General features: G+C 34.8%; 1 long non-coding RNA gene across 1 annotated transcript in view; it reads left to right on the top strand.

Annotated features, from left to right (window-relative positions):
* The window catches only part of LOC125616242, a 2,814-nt gene extending 1,699 nt beyond the window's left edge, over positions 1 to 1,115 (top strand). The window contains exon 3 of the long non-coding RNA XR_007346848.1: positions 237 to 1,115. This is a non-coding gene — a long non-coding RNA (uncharacterized LOC125616242). The remainder of the gene's footprint in view (positions 1 to 236) is intronic.
* The last annotated feature ends 13,996 nt before the right edge of the window (positions 1,116 to 15,111 follow it).

Genomic DNA, 15,111 nt, shown 5'->3' with positions numbered 1-15,111 from the left:
GGGGGAGAGGAGGGGAGGGTGTAGTGTGTGTGCCAGCGGAGTAGGAAGTCAGGTAAGAGGCTTCGAAGCACCCCCCAACCTAACCTGCGTGGGGTGTATTGCTCCCCACTAGGGGCATGTGGGCCAATTTATTTTTCTTGTCAATATTCGGTTGAGATAATCAGTACTAGAGGGCCTCCTTCCCTTCAGCCTCCTTCTTGGCATTCTCATCCCTCTCATCGCCTCCCCCCATCCAGGAGCCCTGCACCCCAACTGAGGAGCACGTGGCAGAAGGAGAATGAGGGGGCCCTCTCTTGCAGACCCCCACGCTGTACCTCAGTGCATTTGTTTCAGCATTTATCCTCATGGTAGCAGCTGTACTTTTCAACCCACTGGAAGGAGATGCCTAAGCTGATGAACAGTTTCTCCCAAGAAGCTGGGGGCAAAGAATGGAAGGAATGCAGATTTCATTAACTAGTGACTCTGGAGATGCGGGCTAGGGGAACCTTCCCAAATGGGAAAACTCCAAAGATTTCTGAAAGACCAGGATAACTGGAGGCTCAGAAACCCAGGTTAAGAAACTGGAACTGGATCAACCTTAACCCTCTCCCCACTGCCAACCCTGTCCCCTAGCTCTAAGGAAGCTAACAGGTCTTTTGTATTGTGTCGCCTTTGGAGAATTTGCATAGAGTATGACAACAGCAAATTACTACTGTTTACTCAAAGTTAAGGGGATTGCAGAAAGAGAAAACATGGTTTTTTACTTTTTCTCTTTGTATGCGTGTGTTTGGCAAGGAGTGGAGTTGTTAGGTTCATGGCATGAACTGCAAAACGTCAGTTTATAACAATAAAGACTGTAAAGCCGCCTAGGTATATTTTTAGAAGCTGTACTTTCTTGAGTTCCTTTCACACAAGGCTTGCTCTCTCATTAAGTCCCCATAAATAATTGTATTTAGAAGGAAACTATAGAAGCAGGAAAGAGATTGCTAAGATTTCCATCCTGCCAGTGCAGAGCACTGTTTGCTGGGAAGTTCCTGGAAAGTGACTGTGGGCTGAGAATTCAGTTTTTCCTAAAAGCTCTGTTAGGTCCTCTTCTGTCAGATGCCTATGAATAAAACACACTGGGAAAATCCTGATATCTGTGCAGTCTTATTTTATCTTTTACACAGTGGTTGATTTGCGTTTCAAGCTCTGGTAACAAACACATCAACTGTGCTGTATTTTTGTGTGGCTTTTCTAAATAAAGGAGAATAGCATGTGCATTCATGCTGCTTTCTGATATGCACCCCCACCTTCTATCCAGGGATATTGAACTTACTGGAATTTACCCATCTTTTTCTATTGATCATCATTTTCTGCAGAGACAATTCCAAAGACACAATACAAAAAAATATGCATTAGTGTTCTTTTGGGGAACTAGCCCCCCTCCCTTTTTAAGATACAAGTGCCCATCTCAAGTTCTAGTTTTATAAAGCAGAGCAGAAAGATACAAATGATTGCAATAGGCAAAACAAAGTAAAACACAAGTTTTCTTTCCTAGATTATTTTCTACCCCACAGGTCCAAGTGATGTCAAATTCTTCTGCTTTAATTTACCAAAATGCTGAATTGCTTAACCAATAGCTCCATCTGAGAAAGACATAGGTTTGGAATTGAAAAAAAATATATTCTCAGACTTTAATTACTGCTTATTAGTAATATCTTGTAACAGGCAGCTGATTCTCCAATTCTGAAAGCCTGAAATGAAGCTTAACAGAAATTTGAAATTCAAAAATAGAATTGCTGTTTTCTCACTTACATACTTATCTACATTCCCAAATTATCAGCTAAGCCCCCATAATTTAAAGTGTGATATACCCCCTTGAGTCAAACCAAGAGAACATTATGCCCCAACCTTTTGAATTTGCCCCCCCCCACCACCACCACAAATAGTCTTAATCAGAGAGCTCATAGGCTCTATTACAATACAGAAGTATGTAATTCTGGGTGCAGTGCATTCAATAGCAGAGTTTGAATTCTTGGGCAATAGCAGAGTTTGAATTCTTGGCATATAGTAGGGGTTCATTAACTACATACTGAACTAAGATATTAGTGAAATATTGTAATTGGCCATAAACTCAATACCACAATGCTAAGACCTTGTTTGGAAGAAAAGAGCATCTAACCTGAAAGTTATTAAATTAATTGCTATGGTCTGCATGTTGGTGTACCCCCAAGATTCATATGTTGGAACCTAACACTCAATGTGATAGTATTCGGAGGGGGGCCACTTGGGTGGAGTTGTCATGAGTGAGACTAATGCCTTTTAAAAAGAGACTCAGACTAGCACCCATGCTCCTCCTACCTGAAGAAGACACTGCAAACAGGTGCCATCTATGAAGTAGAGAACAGATCTTCACCAGACACTGAATCTGCCTGTGCCTTGAGCTTGAACTTCCCGGCCTTTAGAATTCTGAGCAATAAATTTCTTATGTTTATAAATTACCCAGTCTAAGGTATTTTGTTTTAGCAGCATAGACTGGACTAAGACAGTAAGATGCTAGTGCTACTGGATTTTTAAAACAAGTCCAAATGTAACTTAAATGGTTGAAAGACAAGAAAATCTGAAACACATCAAATGTTCAATAATAGTAGCTAGTATCAAAGACTGTATTGATTATATTCTTAGAAGAATAGACAGTAAAATATTGCCTACTAAATAATATGAGAAAGATGGAAGGGGAGAGATAATACAGTATTGGCCTTCAGGGAACTTATTTGCTGGGAAAATGACATTAAAATGTGAAAAGACAACTCAATGGATCAGTAAAGGGCTTGAGTTGAAAAAAATTTTTTTCTTTTAGATTTTTTTTTTCTTTTTAAAGCAGAGACAGTAGAGATCCTGAAGCTCTGGGTTGAAAGGCATTTTTTTTTTCTTTAAGATAATTTGTCATTTTAAACCTTTAGGGGTCATTCAGCATAGACAACTTGAGAAAAGGGAAACTCACCACCTACTCCCCATATTGGCAGGGATTATATCAACAGGATGCTTACTTCAGGGTTGAGCTCAATATATATTGTATGAAGAAATGAATAATTTCCACAGTAGTTCATTCCATCTTTATACAAATTATTACATTTTTTTCTTATACTGCATAGAATTGATCTTCCTGAAACTTCCAACCATTACTGTTCTGACATTTGCAGCAAAGAAGAGCAAATCTATTGTATCAGTTAGAATAGGCTGTGCTATGCAGGAGTAACAATTCTGATTTTTAGTAGCCTAGAAACAGCAAAAATTGCCTTCTTGTTTATGCTGTGTGTCTATTGTAGGTCAGTAGATCAGTTCCATGTCTTCCTACCCCAGGTCCCAGGCTACTGGAGCAGTCACCATCTTGGATGTTTCATGTTGCTATGGTAAAAATAAAGCTCACTCTGGAGAGTTTCACACTGAAAGTGGCCAAGAAATGACACACATCATTTGGGCTCACTACTGATCAATTAAGACTAGTTGCATGGTTTCATGGAATTATCATATCATCACAAGACACTGCAGCCTAGCTTGAACCCAAGCATAGGGAGCAATGGTACCCAGCTCGAAGGACTGCCAAACTAGCAGTAACCCTTGTCCTATCACAGCCTGCCAGCTAAACTATTAAAACTCATCGCCTGTGGCTCAAGTCTTCTTTTCTCCAGAGTATACATTGCCAGAAAAGCCACCTGGCTATAGGGAGACATAATTGTAACTTCTTTTACCATCTATTATCTCTTTGAATCAAGTGTTAAACTCCTACCCATCACCTACATGTGGCACCCTATCAATTTTAAGTCACTCTTACATTTACAAATATCACATACATTTTATTTTCTTTAAGACTTGTGTTCCTGTCGAGGGTACAATGAACAGGAACTTTTAACAACTGTTATCTGAAAATGTCATGATCATTATCAAAATTTACAAGTTGATCTGGAGTAGTTACTTCCCTTATTGTAAACGTCAAATGCTTTATAATATCTTGTAATGCAAAAAATTCTGATGGAAGTATTTGTTCATTTACACTACCTTTTGTTCATTCAATAACTATTCACACTATGCACACCTAGTAGATGCCAGGCACTCTATTAAGGACTGGAGGTATAGATTAAGTATTCTCCTCTTCAAGGAACACATTTTCCGTTTGGGCAGATAAACATAAAAAGTCATTACAATACTTGTAGAGGCACCAAGTGTTATGGGAACACTTAGGAAGAAGCAAATCGAAAGTTCCATGGAAGAACTAACACTTGACCAGGATAAGTGAGATTCCTCTAGATAGAGAGGAAAGTTGAAGGGAGGATATTCCAAACAGACCCGCTTGGACAAAATTTGTTGTTAAGGAAAGGCCATAAGGAATTCAGTGAGGCTAGAACCAAACAGCTCCAAATTGTGAAGGACCTTGGAGACACTCTCTGGAGTTGGGACATTACTCCATACATCAGGGATTGCAAACTTTTATACCCATCTGGGGCCAAGCATGGATATAAGCGAGCAAAGCAAAACAAGTTAAGACCATGAGCAGTGGTGGGGACTGCTCTAATCCCAAGAATATATTCTGTGTCTAAACCAGAAAGTAAATGCCAATGATGCCAAATGTCAGCTCTCCCAATTTCTGAAGAAATGCTGAAAATTTGGATTTTATATGAAAATTTTAAATATTAAATATTGACAACTTATCCACATGTTTAAGTATAATGGTAGTCCTTAAGCTGATTTTGACCTGCAGGCATGTTTTAAATAGCTTATGTATATATGTGTGTGTTTCCAGTGAAAGTCGAACTCTTTATTAAAACCACCAGAGTGTATTTTAGCTCTATCTATTCAATAGCAATGTGCCTATACTGTCTTGGGGAAATTTAATTTTAAATTTTTTTCATTTTAAATTTAATTATTGTTCATTTTAAAATTTAGTCCACTAATCCTTATTCTTATTAGCCCCTCTCCTGCTTTGAAGTCATGTTTGCCTGCTACTTAACAATTAGAAATGTGTAACAATACTTCACACTTTCCTATAAATTTTAAAATATTAGAAACACTAGGTGTTCATTCATAAGGCATGCCTTATAGTTTCTTATAAGTTTTGTTCCTAGGGACATTCTAATATTATCCATTTAGTCCATATATTATTCTTATTTGTACTGGGGATTGCCCAGGGGTTCTCTATCACTGAGCTACATCCCCAGCCCTTTTTATTTATTATTCTGACACAGGGTCTAACTAAGTTGCTGAGGGGGGCCTTGAACTTGTGATCCTCCTGTCTCAGCCTCCTGAGTCTCTGCGACCATAGGTGTATACCACCATACCCAGCCATATCTTTAGATTCTTAACAACTTGGTGGTACATGTCAACAATTTTTGTTCAGCTTTCTTGATTTTTATTATATAATTTATATACCATTAAACCACCCATTTTATGTATTCCAAGAGATTTCAAATACAAAGGGGCAGCATGGGCAAATTATGTTTCGAGCAGACTTGGCAGTAAATGAATATGTAGGTGAAACAGCCTCAGGTATTCAAGTACCTGGATTCTAATCCTACTTCAACTGGTTACTACCCACATGACCTTGATCAAGTCTTCTTATTTCCTTCTGCCTCAATTTCCTCTTTGATATGATGGAAAATAGCAGTGCTCTTCTCTAGGAGTCAATAGTACATGCACAGTGCTTCAACACAGAGTCAGTACTCAATAAAGACTAGCACTTGTTACTTTTATTATTAATGTCATTTATGGAAAAAAATCCTAGGATCTGAATAGGAATAGAAAAGTGAATGGACTGTGTTAGGAGTGGGGTAGAAGTAACTTCCTGGATGAATCGATGGTGTGCTGGGGATACACAAGTCAAATAATAATTATGGCCTCTATTTCTGGACTAGTTTTCACTTAAAGATTTGAGAAGAAAATATTTTATTTCTATTAAAAACAGAGTTACACACTTGATGAAATTGAATGCGGCATTTTATGTGATTTTCTTAACAAAACACAAGAGTCTTTAAAGACCTTTTTGTCTGTTGGAGACTTGGGGAGTAAAAGTGGGTACTGCCTCTGCTTCCTTCTGCTGCCTTCTCTGTCATTTTGGTGCAAATGTTTGCAAATACTAGACCACAAGCACTAGTAACATTTACCTTCAAATTGTGTGCTGTGAAGGCTGCCCAATGTAGAATCTTTGCCATTACTAAATACATTAAAAAAAAAAAAAGGTGTTGGAGTAAGGAAGCTGAGTATTAGAGCATGCCCTTAGGGATATCAAGTCACCAGGAAGAGTTGAACTCATTTCTGATTTTCGTTCTGCTACTAAGCATCTGACTTGTTGATATCCATGAAGTTAAGGACCTTTGTTCTATTTCACTGATAATTCTCATATACATAGAATAAATAGGTGGTGGGGAGTGATCTAGATAAAGACACTTAGTCTTCATAGTTCTGTTTGCTCAACCATACAATGAAGAGACTGGATGAGCTGATCTCAAACTTCTGCGGGTGTAGAATTAAAATGAGAATATTTGTTGAAAATGCAAGGGCTCCATTTCCAGAAATTCAGATTTGAGGAACCAGGTGAAATCCAGCATTCCAAATGGATTCGGAAGACAAATCCAACTTGAAATATAAGTTTTATTGTTGCTTCCTTTTTTTTTTTTTTTTTTTTTTTTTTGTCCCTCCTCTACTTTCCTCTCTTCCTGTAAGTTGGAAAAAAACATTGTAAATACTGCTTCAGGGAAAATTGGTTTTAGGTATGCAAACAATGTAACCAACCATATCTTGGTTTTGTTGTCTTTTGTGCTAACTTCTGTTTTAACTTCATTCTTAGTCCTGCTTTTCTCCCAGCTTCCATTCTTCTGACCTAGAAACTCAGCAGGAAGAATATTCCTTTTTCACTTTACAGCTACAGAATGCTACCTGATTGTGACTGCATCAAATTGTGTAATGTACACATTCCTGTATTCAGAAATCAGCAGCTGTACCAGGGTTAGCAGCTGTGATTCTCTGTCTCAGCACCCTTAGGTCAAATGTCCACCCTTGAATTTGGTTATATAGCCTCCTTACCAAGATCATGTAGGCTAGGGATGAGGGTGGGATCGTTTTCCCAGGGTAATTAGAGGTAAACTTTTCCAGAAATAGTATAAGGGATGGTTTCCAGCCCAAACTATAGCTCTCCATCCACCTCTGACATATTTTTGACAAATGCTTAGATGATAATAGCCCAAAATGCTATGTTACAAAAGTATAACCAATATACCAAGATATTGAGCCCTTCAGCACTCAAAGAGAGCAAGCCAGGCTTAGGAAGTACCTTCAATGGTCACTGTCCCTGAACCAGTTAATTTATCTGTTTACACTAGTGTTTGGGAGCAGATATTAAGAATTTTCTATCTTGCTTTGAAGGTGATTTACATGAAGGTGAAATTCATGCTTCTCCAGTCGACGGAATGTGAGAATCATCCTCACTTTGAGGTCATCTCAAACATGACATGATATTATTGCTCTGGCATCTTCATGAGAGAAACTTGAAGTCTGTTTATGTACTTGGAAAAACAACAAAAGTTCTCATTGTTGTACAAATAAGCCGAAGAAATAAAGCAAGACCAGCATTTGAATTCTGTCTTGACTTGGTCATTAGTTTGTTATTGTTTAGTGATCATGAGCGAATGTAGTCTATTCTATGTAATGGGTATAGCTTCAGCATGGACCTCAGCATGCCTGGTTCCTTTTAGTGTTTGGAGCATAAGTGAACACACATTATGCAGACAATGAAAGGGGTAAGCAGACAATAAAAGACAAAAAAACTTGGTTGACTCAGTTATCAGATGTGTGTTTAGATGCATTGCATATGAGCTTATGGAGAAAGTGAGTTCTGATGAATGTGTTATCTACCCATTTTCTTATTGTCAAGTAAAGCTACTATAATTTTAGTGAACACATTAATAAAACTGATAAAAAAGTCTCCCTTTCATTAATCTAAATCATTAGTTTAGATTCAAATGGCTTCTCCACACCTCCCTCTTCACCCCATATTCACCTTCTCCAAAACAACTCAATGTGCAAAGGAAGTATTTTTAAACAATGATCCTGAAATAGCTCCATATTCATATCGGGGATAAAAGGGACCTGGATCCCTACCTCACACCATAGACAAAATTCATTTGCAATAGGTTATAGAATTAAGTGCAGACTAAAACCATAAAACTTTAAGAGGAAAACATAATGTAACTTGGGAATACATAAAGATTGTTAGGTAAGCCCTAGAAAACAGTGACCATAACATAAAAAATACATGTTAAAATTAAACACATAGCCTTATCTGAAGGAAATCAGGGCAAGGTGTGAAGCTTAGAAATCCCTGATTAAATAGTCATAATTTCTAGTAGGAAGATTTCCTCTGTTTTGCATTTAGTTCACCCTTTTTTGATTTGTAAATGTCAGAAGCTGACTCTCTGATTTTTCACAAAAGGGGAAGAACACACTGAGGCTTTTAATGCAATCCAGTACTCAGGAATGGAGTATTGAATTACCACAGGGAACTCAGTCAATCCTTTCTCTGCGTCTCATCCTTGTCTTTCTTCCTCATGATAGTCCAGCTCCTTCCTCTTCTCAAGTCACATAGTAAATCACAGTTGCCAGTTAGTTGTTCCTGAGCCATGGATGTTGCAGATATTCCAGTCAAGGCATCCAGAGAAAGGACCATTTTTTTTTTTTTGCATTTCACAATTCTCAGGAAATAATCTGATTGACTGATGTAGGTCTGGTGTCCACCCTTACTCCAATAAACTGTGACCAGAGACAAGACAATATTTAAAGAAACAACACAGTAGCTCCTCTAATCAATGGGGGTGCAGGGTGAAAAGAAATTGCATTCCAGGATTTCCACTCTTCATTTCCTCTTTATTAGATATGAGATAGGGATAATGAAAATTTTGTATTTGGTCAGTTTTTAATGGCTACTGTTTTTGGTGTGTTGGTGCACTACCTCCTTAATGATCTAATATCAGCATCTCTTTCTGCATATCGCATATTGACTGATACATATTAAGAGACATAAACATAAGTGGTTCATTTTAGGAATGGGCACATTTATTTGTAAATTATTAGCCAAGATCTATCCAAATGCAGACATGCTTTGTTTTAGTCTGGATATACAATAAAATTAATTTAAATAACTTTAATCAACTTCAAAAACAGCAAATTCCAAGACAATTAGGTTAACTTTAAGAACTCATATTTATTGAGTTAACAGATGGTGAATTAAAAAACAATGAAGCTAATTTTTAAAATCATTCATTGAATTAAAAAAAAACAGACTTGTTTGACAAAACTGTTTTTAAGCTGGTTTTTCATCCCAATAAGCATATTTTAAGATTTCAATTTGGGGGACTTCTGGAAAGACACCAAATGAGTTGCAGAATATGAACACTGTTCCACCAAATTACTTTTTAAAAAGCTTTAGGACCATCTGAAAATGATTTTATGATCAACAATAAAAACATAAGAAATAAGCATATTTCAATTATTGGAAAGAATGGGAGATCTGTTTCTTCATTTCCAGTTTGTTCTCTAACATGCTTCTGTGTTCGTCTATGGTGCTGACCCTGACATACCTTGGGAAATGTCTATGCTAGCAGAATGAAAGTTGCTCCTGGCCAGAACTGCAGCTCTGCCTTTTAATATTGAAACATAACAAGCTTTCATCTGATGCCTTCTTGAGCCTTGTGCACGAATAGCTTGAAATATGTTAACACCATAAAAATCTTCCGCTTTGGTCTTTTTCATTTTGTCCTTTACTCTCTACTTGGGAGTTGCTAGAAGCTGACTGTGAACTTACAGGGAAAGGGAAATTTTTTGGAAGCACACTGAAAGCATGGGGGAGTTTTCCTCTTAGACTCCACGTGGTTTGGGTCTCCTGGCAGTTTTTTGGACTTGGAATAGTTAACATTCCCCAATACATGAAGTGTAGCAGAAACTGGTTGCTTCTATATGATAATTCAATCACATCTACTTCCGGAGGTCTTATAGATTGAATTGGAGATACCATTGGTGCATTAAGATAAATCATTTAATTGTATTGGCTAACATTAGTTTTAATATGATAGCATATTTCGAACTAGAGCTATTCACATAGAAATAACGTTTCATTAAAACTTTGAAATACATTTGTTTGACTGGTTGCTCAATTAGTGTTAAAGTCTTTCTTTTGCACATGGACAGTTGGAAACTGACATAATTTATTTTATGGTCCTAGAAACTCCTTGTCTAAGATTAGCTCTTGCTTTACATTGTAAGTATTATCTTACTTGATCAGTAATGTTTAAGACTATAATTTATGGGTTTTGATCAACCAATTTATTGGTTGTAATTTGAGTTAAAAACAAAGAAATATGCAAACATTTATAATTGAGCTACTGTTGTAAAAAAAAAATTATTGTGCGTTTGAAACTCTTTAGCCCCTAGCCTCTTTACCCCCTGAAATAATTGTTTTTATGATAATATTTTGATAATATGAACCTCTTTTGAAATGTAATTATAATAATTTAGCAGGAGATAGTATATTGTTTATGATTAAATAAGAACAAGTAAAAATAAGAATCGATCATGACTAAACAAAAAAATGCATTAGGTAAAATTTTTGTTTTACAGAAATAGAAATCAGGGGTGCTGAGGGAAAATTTTCTAAGTATCTTAAGAAATAGAGAGTTAAAGGGAAGAAGGGAAACTGGTAGACAAATTATTGGAATGTAAGATCTTTAACAACTGTAAATATCATATTATAATCTTACCCCTAACAGAGGGCTTAACGCCTAGCAATATACTATTGGTATTAAATGAATTTATCCTGAATTTATTTGTAAAATCATGAGTGTTCCCCTAAAAATAAAGCAGATGATTTGGAAGAAAAGGTCAGTTAAAACAGAAGAAAATTGTCCACATTTAAAAACTACACTAACATTAAAAGTTGTCTTCAAAGCAAAATTAAGAAATAAAATCAATGCTTATCATAAGCTAGCAAAATTTTAAATTTCTAGGACAAGAAAATTCCTGCAAGCATATCCAAAGAAAAAACATATGCCCTCACATTTCTTATAAGGAGCAAGAACTTTTTAGAACCTCAGGTAAATTTCCACACAAATATTAAGAGAACTAGTTTGATTCTATATGTTTTAGGCGTAATTACTCATTTATTTAAATAAGCTATAGAATAAAATTTAAAAATTCACCAAAATATCAAAAAACAGAACAACCAAGAGTCTTCTGTAAAAATTGCAGGAAGATATTTTCCCACTCCTTAAGGGGTGAGAGTATAAAAAAATAAATTTAAATTGGAAATTTCAGTAAAAAATATTAGTGTTAATCATTGAAGGTAAAGACAAAATAACAAATGAATAAAGTATATGAAGTCAAACTGAATTCAAATTGATGCTGGTAGCTAGATAGTTTTTACTAAGAGAGCACAGTTTCAATATAATTCTGAAGAGGAGGCTTTTGAATTTCTAGCAGAATTTGTAACTAACAATCACAATGTGGAAAGGGGAGATGAAAGAAAGAAAAGCATTAAGAGTTGTTTTATTTTTAAATCATTAGATAAGAATACATTTTAGGATAGTCAAGAACTATTTAATGTAAGTACTGTTGACCTGGAACTGCAATATCTATTTTTTTTAAATAATCGTAGAAGATAAAAAGTAAACAAAACATAGTCTAGGCTAAAGAAAAAAGGAATAAAAAGAACTACTGAAAAAAAAAGGTATAAAATAAGTCCAGTCAAACTTCAAATTTATGACAAATATAAATGGCTCAAATTTTCCTATTTAAATGGACAGATCCTTAGATTTAATTGAAATGCAAGTCTAATGATTTGGTGTTGCTTCCAAGAGTAATAAAGGAAAATGATATATTTTTTTTAATAGCAAAGACTTTTCTGAAGCATAAAGTGTTGGTATCCAGCCAGACGTAGTGGTGCAGACCTATAATCCCAGCAGCTTGGGAAATTGAGACAGAGGATCACAAGTTCAAAGCCAGCCTCAGCAGATTAGTGAGGCACTTAGCAACTCAGTGATACCCTGTTTCTAAATAAAATACAAAAAAGGGTTGGAGATGTGCCTCAGTGGTTAAGCACCCTTGGGTTCAATCCATGGTACAAAAAAAAAAAAAAAAAATTCCAAATCATATACAGCAATCTGAATTTCAAATGAAACTTTTTTTTTTTTGGTCAAAAAAATAGTAAATAAGACAAAGGGAAATATTTTATAATCATCAATATTGTAATACCAATGAAGAAATAATGACACTAAAAGATTATATAGCAAATAACTAAACAAAAAATGATTTATACACTCTTTTAAAAATATAATAGAACTCACCACAGCAAAATAATGTGTGTCCAAACTAGTACAAAAGTTTTCGAAATGAAAAACTATACTATGAAATATTTAATGGTAATAGGGTAAAAAATAAAATGAAATAAATTATTAATTTAATAGATTGTTTTAAAAGCTTCAGATAAAATTTAGTACCTATTCCTGATAAAATGGTAAAATAGAAAAAGTAAAGTATTTTTTCAATCTGATAATGATGTTGAGTATTTATACTAGTTAGATAATGAATAGTTTATACTAGTTATCAACATTAAAATTAAAAATTCTAGAATGTAAAAATTCTAGAAAAGAATGTGTTTGAAAAGGGTGTGGTGAAGGTACTATAATGGATTTGCATAATAACAATATTACTTACTAGTATTTTAAAAACCCTAGTCAATGTAATAAAACAGCCTAAAAAAGAAGAGCTTTAAAAAGTGAAAATAAGATACAAGGTATCATCATGTACTGGAAAAATATTTTTAGTTTGAAAACCTAAACGAATCAATGAAAACATGAATAAATGTAATGAATTAGTAAAAAATTAGAATAAAAACACTAACATAAATCAACAGTATTTCCAAATAACAGCAACCATTATTTGAAACATGAAATTTTAAGAGATTTACATTATAAGAGCAATAAAATGTGTAACTCATAATAATACCTAACCAATGTATGAGATAAGAAGAAGAAGATCACATTTAGCCAATACATGATATACAATCACATTTATTTGCAAACACATATATTTGCAAACATAGGAAAATATCAGCCTTAACAATAATCAAATGAATATACACTAAAACAAAAATAAGTTATATTTAGATTTAATCAACTATTTAAAAATTAGGGACAAGGGCTTGCACTCCCAGCTATTATATTTAGATATCACCCTCCCCACAACAAGTAAAGCTGGATGAAGTCTAACAAACATGGTTTGAAAGCATTGGAGAGCTTTAAGTTGGAGAGAATTCTAGAGGCCAAGAACCCAAAGAGCAGGGACTCCAAGAGAGATCTCACTTATCTCACCCACCATCAGGAGCTAAACATTACATTACATTTATTCATATTTTCAGTGATTTGTTTAGGTTTCCACTTGATGAAGATGTGATCTTCCAGAGGCTCAAATTATCTTAATGATTTTCCATACAGTGTCTAGTATTCAGTAAAATTACCAGACATATCCGAATACAGGATAATGTAACCAAAAACAGACCTAGAATAAATTCAGATATAAGAATAACAGACTTGGAAATATTTGTGATTAGTAAGTTAAGGATATTGGATAAGAAAATTAAAATTTCAGAAGATTAGTGGTAACTATAATAAAGAAACACATGGAAATTCCAGAAATAAATTGGAAATTGTAAGAAATTTAAAAATCAGTAGGTGGATAGAAGAGAACGTTAGAAACAGTTGAAGAATATACCGATGAACGGGAAGACAAAGCAATAGAAAATTGTGTGCATTGAAAATGGTTTTGTATATATGTGGTGACATATAAATCTACATAATACTTTTTGGAAATAATTTGGTGACATGAATCAATTATTTGAACAAAAAAAATGTTTATGTCTTTTGAACCACTGATTATTTTCTGGTGTATCAAAAAAACAGGGCATTCTTTCTCTGAGCTACATCCCCACCCCTGTTTTTTTTTTTTTTTTTTTTTTTTTTAATTTTGAGACAGGGTTTCATTAAGTTGCTGAGACTGTTCTCAAGCTTGCCAACTTCCCCAGTCACTGGGATTACAGGCATGTGCCACCACACCCAACAGACCCATTAATCTTATCAGAAAGTATCATAAGGAAGTAATTTTTTAAATGTGTATTTTCTCACTATCACTAGACATTTTAAGTGCTTTATTTCAATTAATGCAATTAATCCTTACAATAACCCCAGGTGGTAGTTACTAAGCCCATTTTACAGATAAGGAAACTGAAACACTGAGAGGTTGAGTAAGTTGCTTAAGGTTATATAACTCCTGAGTAAAAAAGAAAGGATTTGAATGAGGCTGTCCTGGTCCATATGTATTTTATGCTCTAGGCTTTTGGAAACAACCTAGATAGCTAAGAGATGCAGACTTTCTAAATAAATAAGTACATTATACCCAGTCTATGTAATATTTTGCAAGTATTAACAACCAAATTCTAAACACTTTTAGTGTTTAGACTTCTGACATAATATAAAAGAGAAAAAAAAAACCCTAAAATCACAGACAAAATCAAATTGAAAAATATACATTAAAAATATGATAGCAAATACCTCACAAGACTAACACAATTACATGAGGTTAGTAGCACAATAGTTTCTTTTCTCATTTTCTCAAAATGTTTAATAATGTGTATTTCTTATGCTGGGAAAGTATATAATCATCTACATACAAAAGATCAGTAGAAAACATTGGAGCAGAGTAAGTGCTCATTAGCCAGACTGCCTGGGTTACCGCTTACTCAGTGTATGATCTTGGACAAGTTATTGGCCTTCTTTTCTAAGTTTCTAACTTTAGCCTGTAAAATGAAGATTCTTATAGTAGCTACCTCATAAAGTAAGGAGTAAATCTACTTTAAAATGTTTAAAACAGTGTTCTAGAACTTAGAGAATATGCAAGCATACGTTATTTTGCAGTTATTGTTGGTTTACAAGAAAACTCATTGTTTTAGAGCCTCTTTCTGACCAGGCAAAGTTGACAATTCCCGCAGCTGGTCTTCAGGTAGGCATATCCATTAGGAATTAATTTTGTTTCTATCCTGGATCTTAATCCATCCTT

The sequence above is a fragment of the Marmota marmota genome, unplaced genomic scaffold, assembly GCF_001458135.2.
Source record: "Marmota marmota marmota unplaced genomic scaffold, marMar, whole genome shotgun sequence".
Classification (NCBI taxonomy): domain Eukaryota; kingdom Metazoa; phylum Chordata; class Mammalia; order Rodentia; family Sciuridae; genus Marmota; species Marmota marmota.
This window is presented reverse-complemented; position numbering and strand designations above follow the sequence as displayed.